This window comes from Saimiri boliviensis, chromosome 9, assembly GCF_048565385.1.
Source record: "Saimiri boliviensis isolate mSaiBol1 chromosome 9, mSaiBol1.pri, whole genome shotgun sequence".
Lineage (NCBI taxonomy): Eukaryota > Metazoa > Chordata > Mammalia > Primates > Cebidae > Saimiri > Saimiri boliviensis.
Window position 1 is genome coordinate 34,090,814 of NC_133457.1, and position 10,653 is coordinate 34,101,466.

At 41.1% G+C, this 10,653-nt stretch overlaps 1 long non-coding RNA gene across 1 annotated transcript; it reads left to right on the forward strand.

Moving 5' to 3' along the window:
- Positions 1-5,337: 5,337 nt before the first annotated feature.
- LOC141585523 (uncharacterized) lies at positions 5,338-8,442 on the forward strand. The gene is made up of 3 exons (XR_012519073.1): positions 5,338-5,427; positions 6,505-6,614; positions 8,345-8,442. It is a non-coding gene; the product is annotated as an uncharacterized LOC141585523 (long non-coding RNA).
- Positions 8,443-10,653: the final 2,211 nt, after the last annotated feature.

Genomic DNA, 10,653 nt, shown 5'->3' on the forward strand with positions numbered 1-10,653 from the left:
TGGGGTGGGAACCCAGCTTCTGACTCCAAACTCTGCTGTACATCCCTCTCTTCTGAGAGAGACAGATAATCTGGCTCTGTAAGAATCTGCCTGGTTTGAGGACTGCTGCGGCAATGATAATCCAACAGCATGGTCTGGACACTAGGTTCCCTGGAGAAGGCCTCCTGCTCACCTCCAGCTGGCTCTCTATTCCCTGCATAAAGGGAGGAGTGAATGTTTCAGGGCAGGTTTCTTCTCTGGCAAGAGCCTGAGACTCTGCAGGCTGAACCAGCATACTACAGCCAGGTGCGTCCGGCCTCAGTCACTGTGCCTGCCCGGGTGAGACTCTGGGGTGGCACCTGCCTTTGGTTGGCAAGACTTCTGAGAGGGCTGCCTAATCCGAAATAATAATAATGACAACAATAGTGGTGATAATAGAGGGCTTTATGTGTGCAAAATGTGGTTCAATCCCAAAAGGTCCAGAAACACTACAAAAGGTCCTGATAAGTATTATTATCTCTTGGGCGGGCAACAGATTTACCTTGAGGGCAAATCCTGCATTGGGAGGTAAAGAGCCTGAGAGGTAGTGAGATCAGGTAACAATAATAATAACAAGGTGCTAATGCCAGTAGCTGGGGAAAAAGGACAAACGGGAAGTCAGAAGTCATGTTTGGAGACTCTGGGTTAGTAAAAAAGAACTCTTCTTCCCTGTTCCTTGGGCATGAATTATCAGCAAGAAATAGCGCACAGGCTCTTGTTCAAAGCTAAAGAGATGAGTCCTGTCTGGGCGGCCATCTGCTTTGCATGTCTGGAGAATGACTGGTCTGCACAGTGCACACTCAAGGGTTTCTGGGGTCTCACAGAGAATGTCAATGAATAAACAGTTAGGTGTAAGGCAAATGTAGTTCAAATGAAATGAGAGCACTCTGACAAATGGCAACCTGTGCTTGGCTTCAATACTGGGGCATGTAAGGAGGGGTGGGGTCTGTGGCAAAGTAGAGGGAGAGCCATGTGCCATCATTGAAATAAGCAGCTCTACTGAAATCCAACCAGAGCTGGCCCCATGTTGCTAGTTCTTTCAGTTTGGGGAAGAAACTGAAACTTCAAATTATTGTGGAGAATCTCTTAAATTTAAGATATTGCTAACTACTTTGAACGTATTCAAATGCTATTGGCTATGGCCTGTCTGGTTGGGGTTTTCTAAGGAAACCCATCAGTTATCTCAAATTTCAAAGATGTTTAGCCTTATCACACACATGGAGTTGGAGGAGACAGCTGGCCCATTGTGCATCCTGCATCCACCCAGCCAAGATAAAAAAGAAGCCAGTGGGAAGGAGGGAAGATAGCCCAGGCTCATGTGTGTCTAGACACTGCATGGAGTTTGGGATGGATGGGGCTGCCAAGCTCTGGCCACAAGTGTGGTCAGATGAAAACATCACAAATGAGCTTGGTAGAAGGAGAGACTGGCAAGGGTGAAATCCAGTGTGGGTACTGAAGATAAATGGCAACTATGACAAAATTTTATCTCTTCTAGCTTTTTCCTGCTTCCTTTCTTTCCTTCTCTCGACTGCCCTATTATCCATTTTCTGTTTCTCTCTCTTCCTTCTTCCCACAAATTCACTGCCCACTCACACTAGGAACATAATCTAGGCATATAATTATGTTTTCAACTTTTATTTTCTCCCATGAAAGTTGTTTTCACATAAAAACAAGCTATAGAGTTTTTTTTTTTTTTTTTTTTAAATCAAATCTGGAGGTAAGCTTGAAAGATCAGGCATTATACAAGTGGTGTAAATTTTCCTTTGAGAGAATCACTTCAAGAAGACACACAGTCACCCTTAGAACAGCAGAAATTTAACAATAGCAAGAGGTCTTGCTCATGGCTCTCAGTGGTCCTTGTGGCTGTCAATGATCAGAGACCTACCAGATGCCTGAGATATTACAGGCAGAGACTACAAATGGTGGATTCAATATGCCTGAATTGAAAGTCATAAGGGAAATCTATCTTTTTCTCACATGGCCCACGTTCTCCTGTGAGGGATGTCCAGCCTGGTTCAGAAGAGGGCAGAAAGGCCTTCTTTAGGAGGGGATGTCTAGAGGGATGAGTGGAACCTAGCCAGGTAGAGAAACAGGAAAGAAAAGAACATTTCAGAGAAAGGAACAGTAGGTATGATGACCGTGAGTTGAGAGACCATGCAGCTGTTCGGCATTTGAAATGCTTCAGTCTAGTTGCAGGAGATAGTATACTCAGGGGCAAAACTAAAGATAAAAGTTGGAGATGGATAATTAAGGGCCTTGTATATTGTGCTGTGGAATTTTACTCTATCCCCACGTGGGTTTTTGGTGGGAGACTGACATTGTCAGTCTTGTGTTTTAGGAAGATCACTTTGATTGCCACGCAGAGAATGAACTGTGGGAGGGCCCCAGTGGAGGGAGAGAGACTAAACCAGAAGACAGTCACAGTAGTCCAGATAAGAGATGTGGATATTATCAATCAGTTTTTACTGAGAAACTACTACACTAATAGTTGTGATACAGCAGACAATGTTTGACCTCAAGGATCTTTGTTGGATTGTCAGGACAAGTAGATCATCTGTTCAACTGGTTAATTCAATTTAAAAATATTAATAAAATCTGTACTACAGAGAAGCAATGTTCCAAGGTACAGATCAATAAGACATGGTTACTGTCATCAAGGAGCTTATAGTCTCTTGGGGGAGGCAAATACAACCAAATGCTACATATGGTATACAGCATGGGTCCCTGACCCCTGTGCCATGGACCACAACTGGTCTGTGGCCTGTTAAGAACCAGGCTGCACAGCAGGGGGTGAGCGGCGGGCCAGCAAGTCAAGCTTCATCTGTATTTACAGCCTCTTCCCATTTCTGACAGTACTGCCTGAGCTCCATCTCCTGACAGATCAGCAGTGACATTAGATTCTCATAGGAGTGTGAATCCTACTGTGAACTGTGCATGGGAGGGATCTAGGTTGTGCACTCCTTATGAGAATCTAATGCCTGACGACCTGTCACCCTCTCCCATTACCCCCATATGAGACCATCTAGTTGCAGAAAAACAAGCTCAGGACTCCCATCCATTCAACATTATGGTGAGTTGTGTAATTATTTCAATATATATTACAAGATAATAATAGCAACAAAAAGTACATAATAAATGTAATGTGCTTGAATCATCTTGAAACCATTCCCCTGCCCCTAGTCCGTGGAAAAATTGTCTTGCATGAAACCGGCCCCTGGTGGAAGAAGGTTTGGGACCGCTGGTTTAGTGTATAATACTGTAGTGGACAAATAAGTTAATTGGCCTGCACTGGTCATGCCCTCTTATTGTAATGAGCACCAGCCCACCGATTTACTCAGCCTCATCCTCTATATGTGGCTCACTTGGGCCGACCACAATCTTGTGTGGAGTATTATCTTCATTCCCATTTCATAGTTGAGAAACTGAGTCTCAGCGAGATTACACTATTTGCTCTGGATCACAGGACTGGCAAAGGAGCAGAAATGAGATTTTTACTCCAGGTCTTCTAATCTTATCATCCCATATTTTAAGGATTATATTACTGATGTTTCCCAAGCTTTAGTCATTCTTTCTGATTTTTATGATAATTGTATAAACCTGAACAATTATTTACTTTATTTCACTTTAAACTGATGCATTGTTGATGTTAAATAATTTATTCTGAAAAGAAAGTCATGTGAACATAATGAATAAAAAGTATCACTTGCCACAAACAGAAAATAACCGTAAAATTAAATATGTCAAAACAGTAGTATTAAAAAACTCACTGCATACAGTAGCCTGATCCAGGTTCTGAGTCTGAAGTCTGCTGGCTCTCTGTTAAAAAGAGAAACTAGCAAGCGTTGAAAGGTGTTAAAGACCTGGTAGCACTAAACTGGCACTTAGCTTTGACTCATCCTAAGGCTCTAAAGATAATTAAGCCTTATGGGAATAATTTCCTCACTCTGGGATTTAATCTTATTTAATGGTGTCTATCTACCACCTCACATAGCACATCATCCATGAGCAGACACCGTGAAGCGTCCCATTCTCCCTTCTTCCTTTATGCAATCGTCTTTCCTTCTACAAGCTGCCACCCAATGAGGTCCCTGGTAGGGGTGGGTGGGGGGATCCTTTTAGGCACGTAAAGAAGAGTGAACCTTCAAGACCGTACTGTAGGGTGTCAAGGTGGTCATTGGGGTTTCAGTCTAGGGAAATACAATTGTGCTGTAGAGCAATGATCCCCTTGTGATAACAGGCAAAGGTTATCGAGACATTCTGCTTTTCCCTAAGTACTGGGTTCTCTTTTTCTTTTGAGACAGTCTCGCTCTGTCATCCACACTGGAGTGCAGTGGCGTGATCTCAGCTCACTGCAACCTCTGTCTCCTGGGTTCAAGTGATTCTCCAGCCTCAGCCTCCAGAGTACCTGGGATTATAGGCACACGCCACCACGCCCGGCTAATATTTGTATTTTTAGTAGAGACGGGGTTTCGCCATGTTGGACGGGCTCGTCTTAAACTCCTGACCTCAGGTGATCCACCTGCCTCGGCCTTCTAAAGCGCTGGGATTACAGGGGTGAGCCACCATGCCCAATCACCTTTTTCTCTCCTCCTGTGAGACTGAGACGACTTGTGCCTCATGTTCCTATCTCTCAGCATTCATGAGCCTTCCCTCACTTTGTTAATTATATTTCATGAATATTTATATTATTACCCAATACAACTCTTTTAGGATGTAGAGAGAAAGAAGAGACTTTGGAGATGCTTCAGAATTCTGTGAGCCTGTAAGATAGAGATCGTGGAGGAGAAGTTGGTGAGGGGGAGGTTATGTCAGCTTGGTTTGCCTGTCCATAAACTTAGATGACTGGCCATTCATGGAGGATGACCAAAGGCTGTGGTTGGAGAGTAGTCCCAAGGCAAGATTTAGAGCAAGTGAAAAGCCTAAGTACAAAGCCTGCCCCCAAGTGAGCAGGAACTGGGGAAGTGTAAATGCTGCACTTATATCTTACCTGTAGGCTGGGAGATTGGAGGTGGGATTCTCAACCATTTGAGAATGGGTTTTTGCCTTGATGGTCCTCCCTGACTTGAATGCCCAAGAGTGAGGACTCCATAGAAACATTACCTATCTGATATAGTTTGGCACTGTGTTTTGACCCAAATCTCATGTTGAATTGTAATCCCCAATGTTGGGGGAGCTACCTGATGGGAGGTGATTGGAACATGGAGGCGGATTTCCCCTTTGCTGGTCTCGTCATAGTGAGTGAGTTCTCATGAGATCTGGTTGTTTAAAAGTGTGTAGCACTTCCCCCTTCACTCTCTCTTCTTCCTATGCAGCCATGTGAAGAAGACACTTGCTTCCCCTTTGCCTTCTGCCATGATTGTAAGTTTGCTGAGGCCTCCACAGCCATGCTTCCTGTACAGCCTGCAGAATGTGAGTCCATTAAACCTCTTTTCTTCATAAATTACCCAGTCTCTGGTAGTTCTTTACAGCAGTGCGAGATGGACTAATACACCACCCAAGTGATGTATTTGCTGCCCAGGCTCTGTATATACCTAATTTGTTCATCACCTGGGACCTTGCTTTTCTTTGAGGCAAATGATTTTATATGTTAACTACTCTACTTTAATGATCACAATTTATCATATACTTTTTCAGCATCTCAATAAAAGAAATTCTTTCAAAATTCAGGAAAGTATCTTCTGAGCCTGCTTTACAACGTGATTTATTTCTGTCCATATTCCAGTAAGAGGAGGACTTTTATTTATGTGGTGCACACTGGGGATATACAAAGAGCAAAAGACCCTCTGTCAAACATGACTACAAGTGAAGACATGTCTAAACACGCACAACTTCATATGAAAGATTAAAGGAAGAAGACAATTGATTATAATACTAGCTCTTGCATTTCTCTGAATTTTAGCATAGCAGCTTTTCATGTGACTGAATGTTCAGAAATTTGGGTTTGAACAAAATAAAAATGAATACAGAAAATTTTAAAAGACAAATTAAAAAATCTCATTTAATATAAAAGAAAACCTGATTTATTTCTAGAATGTCTTTCTAGATAGTACACATTTATGACAGGTAAGGTGCTGGAGATACTGATATACATAAATTAGAAGACATAATCATGGCTCTCAGAAAATTTATCATCTCTCGAGACACACACAAATAAACTATGATAAAAGTAGAATAGAGGAATTGAAAAGTGACAGGTGAACCTGGGTGCTGGATGTTATATCAGCTTTAGAGAGGAGGTCTATAGAGGAGGTGACATTTGAGTTAGTTCTTGCGGGATGAAGAGGATTTTGTAAGGAAAGAAGAAAAGAGATCAGACACAAAGGGAACAGAGGGAGCAAAGAAAAAGACAAGAATGTGCATACCTGTTTGCAGAATGTAAATGATGATGGAAGCATTGTATTTATTTGAGGAAAAATGACAGAGTATAAGGGTGAAAAGGTGGGTAGGAGCCCAGTTGTGAATGGTGCTTGGATTTTCTTCCTTTAGACATGGATGACCATCACAGGCTGTTAATCAAGAGAGCGATGATGATGGGCTATCTTGATTTAGAAAGCCACACGAAGAGATCAGGCAAGAGGCTTTCTACATTGGCCCAGGTAAGATGATCTTTTATGTATCTTACACCAATTCTGTTCTCTCTTTTTTCTAAGAAGTATACTGAAATAAAATATATTTGTTTTGAAGAGACTCAGTGGATTTTCCACACACATAATTCAGCTTGTTCCAATGAGTGAAGTCTTAAAATGTAGCAGAAGGAATGGAAAAGGACTGCCCTCACTTTGGATTTCTTGTTCTCATCTTTTTAATATGTGGAATGTTATTGAGATGCAAGTAAGGGAGGAAGAGGGAAGAAACCATATGTGTCAGACTTTGCCTGTTCCTCCAAGAAGACAGATTTTTTTTTTTTTCCTGAGGCTCTTCAGATCAAATTAAGCAGTAAAAATATTCTAATTGAGTTGGGCTAGACTAAAGATGGATCCTTATCTTGGTACAATTACATGGTGTAATCTTTGCTTCCAATTATACCATTTCTCCTTCCAAGAGGAAGAGACTGAGCATGCGAACAGATTCTCAGGCTCTGAAAGAAGCGTGGCTGTTGTTATTAAAGGGGAGTTAGAGACATGCTGTCATAAATGAATGTGATGCTCAGTGCTTTTAGAGACATCCACATTTCTGCCCGTGAGGAATGGAAGGGAAGACAGAGGGACTGATAGACCAACTGATGGGGAAAAAATTTTGTTGCAAAATATGACTATGGTGATGGCTGCTTTTTGGGATATAGACTTCTACTCAGGTTTCTGGTGGAATTGAAGACATGGGTTGACAGTGGTGAGAGCGGAGTTGAATTGTTCTAATAGGGCCTATGTCATTGGAAGAGCCCACTGTTTTCAGGAAGCTTGGTTTCGTTTAAAGGTGGGCAGAGCAAGACATGGCAGTCCCCCTTCTCCTTTTCCCCACATCTCCTTAACCCCAATCACTTAGGATAGTTTTTTTCTCTGTGCACCCAGAAATGAGAAGCACAGTCCGTAGTTTTCAGTATTGCAGTAATGAATTTTTGATTTCTGGACCTGCTTTTGAACAAGTTGTAAGAAAAACAAAGTTGTAAGGCTTTTTTTTTAAAGTCATTTTTCTCCCTTTCAAATTTTCTCTAGAATCTTTTCATCTGAGCTCCCTGGGGAGGCGTATTGACACTGTGGGAAACATTCCAATTTCTCTTATGTGGTGGGAGGGGAGGACACTCAATTGTCAGTTTAAAAAAATAATGATCTGCAGCACATTAAAGAACTGAGAGAGACTTATATGTTTGAGTCTTTTAAGTGGGTAATTCCTTTAACTGGGTAATTCTTCTAAGCGGATAATTCCTTTAAGCAGGACCCTTCACAGCCCTATATAACTGAAGACCATCTAGGAACTCTTGAACTGTTTCAAATTGTTTTCGAATGGGTCTGAATGCTGTTGAGAAATGCATAATTTACGACCTTAACACTTGATTAGATGTTAAACGACTGTCAGGAGAGATGTCCTTGGTAATCCAGTTATCATCTAGACTCTAATTATCACTTCACAGGAGAAGTAAGGCTGGGTAATTGAGAACCAAAATTCTTAAAGGGCTTGAAGTGGCCATTTTCTTATGCAGTTAAGTAAATTATTTCTCTACCTGGAAGGTGTCTAATTGGTGCCAGTTGATGAGAAGGAAGAAATGGTGTTAAGACTTTCAGGAGTGATTTAGTCAGGGGGCTCTAGCCAAGGCAACGGAAAGTTATACTGAGTACAAAGAGATGTTTCCCAGTTTAAATTTTCACTTTATTTAAAATATGTGTTAAAGGAGGGAAGAAGGAGAAACTAGGAGACAGCCAAGAGAAGACAGAATATAATTAAGAACTGATGACCATACCTCTCCCGTGTCTCCCATTATGAAGGATTTTCCTCAGGTGAGACCCCATTTCACCTGGTGTTAGCTCCCATCCATCACTGTAAATTATTTAAACCACAAATGCTGCACCAACCATTAAACCAAGGATGGGAATAATGGGCAAAATCTGCCTGAAAGAAGGGCCATTCTTACTGAATTCAGTAGGACTTAAGAAGAGGTTAAAGAGACTGCACTCTGAATCTTTTTCTTTGACTGGCTTTCTCCTCCTCTCCACCCCGACTCTTCTATGGGACACTTTTATGTACATAAATGATCATGCTAAATGCTATGGATACAAAAATGGGAATATAAGATGTGACCCTTGTCTTCAGCAGTTTCTGCTTGACTGATGGATTGTGTTGGAGTTTGGAGGAGTCTAATAATCAATATCTCTATATTCTCCTAAAGTTGGGATGAAGTAATAGATGCTAGAGAAGAGGGAAATCATGTGGCCTAGATTACTAATAAACTTGATTGGCGAATGGGTTAGATCTGTGGTCAAGTGGGTTTGCCTCCTCACCAGTAAAATCATCACTTACCTCTAGTCACCGGCACAGCTGGTCAACTACAGGCATTCCCCCATGATGTGGGAGTGGGGAACAACCCTCCAAGGCAGAGAGCAGAGTGGAATGTTGATCTCTGCATAGGTTGGCTCCAAACAAGCCTCTCCTAACTCTCTGATCAGATAAGTCACGCCCTGTCGTGGAGAGGAGTGGGTGCTGGGGCCAGAGCGTCGTTCCAGTCTCTACAAGAAAATGCGAGGCTCCTTCCTAAGAGAGAGGCCTGGAAAGGGATGTGAAGAGAAGGCTAAACTTGTAAGTGATAAATTAGGTGCTTAATTCACTGTTTTTATGCGCTTTAGGTCAGAAGTGCAATTCTATGCTACATTCTGAAAACTGGCTACATTCTTAAGAGCTCAGAGAACTAAAAATGCACAGATTCAACATAATCCAGAGTCACCATTCTATTATACCTGGCATGCAGAGAGTCTGTAGTCTATTTCTGTTGGGTAGGTGTCAATATGGCACAGTCAATGCTATGGTAAGCATAAAATGTTGGCTGATTTTAGGCCCATATTTTCCAGTTTCTTCCAACCTTACTTTTTTTTTTGGATTTTTTTTTTTTTTTTTTTTTTTGCCGGTTTTCAAATGCCATACATGTTTATCAAAGAATATTTGGAAAAGATACAAAGATATAAAAGAAAATAAGTTACCTTTTATCCCACCAAATATATCACTGATACTATACGAGTTTTTAAAAAATTTTAAATCCTCTTTCTGTATACATACAATTTCCCCACAAAAATGTTCTCTTGTACTATATGTGAAGTTTTATATTCTCACTTTCCCTTATATGCTGAATAATTTTCCATGTAATTTTAGTGGCTATATAGCATTTCATTTAATCTGCTGCTTCTTAGATATTTGGGTTATTTCCAACTTTATTTTCTACAAAGAACTTTTTTATATGTAAATGTTTGTGTGCTTCTCTGAATATTTGTTAGAGTGGAGTTGTTAGGGTAGAGTTTGAACACTTTAAAGCAGTGGTGTGCTGGTAAATGTTTAACAAAAAGCTTACAGAAAAAAACCCAAACCTGATTTGTAGCATTTGTCAGTTTCTGGAGTATAAATATTCCAACCATTGCTGATTTCAAGCTACTAATGGTTTAATGCCTGGCTTGAAAAATTCCTGAGAATTAAACAATTGAGTCTCCTGAGCCAGTGCACCACTGTCAGGCTCTGGATGCATATTTTGCTGTTTTTTTTTTTTTTCCAGGAAGCTTGTACCTAATTGTTTCTACCTGTAGCATGTGAGATGGCTTAGATCTGCTTCAAGATTTGGCAGCCCAGGTAGACCAGCAGCTGAGTGGAGAGGTGAGTGAACTCAGAGTTCTCCCACTTGCATGAGGGATCCAGTAAACCCTCCAGATCATGCCCAGGAGAAAGAACTTTTATTTCCAAGGAAAGAGTCCATACACATAAATGTTGTAAAAGGGAAAAAAAATTAAACTCTGAATTTGTTTTAGATTTTATAGAAGACCAAGTCCAAATATTTGCTAACCAAGATAGTCTCTCTGTTACTTCTCTATCCTTCACGTTGATGCTACACTATTAAATTTGACAGTTAATCATCTTGTAGATGCAGAGAAATATGGCGTTATGGAACAGAAAGCGACCTTGTAATAATGCCGGAGCATGGTAATTCTCAAAGAGCTGGAGCCT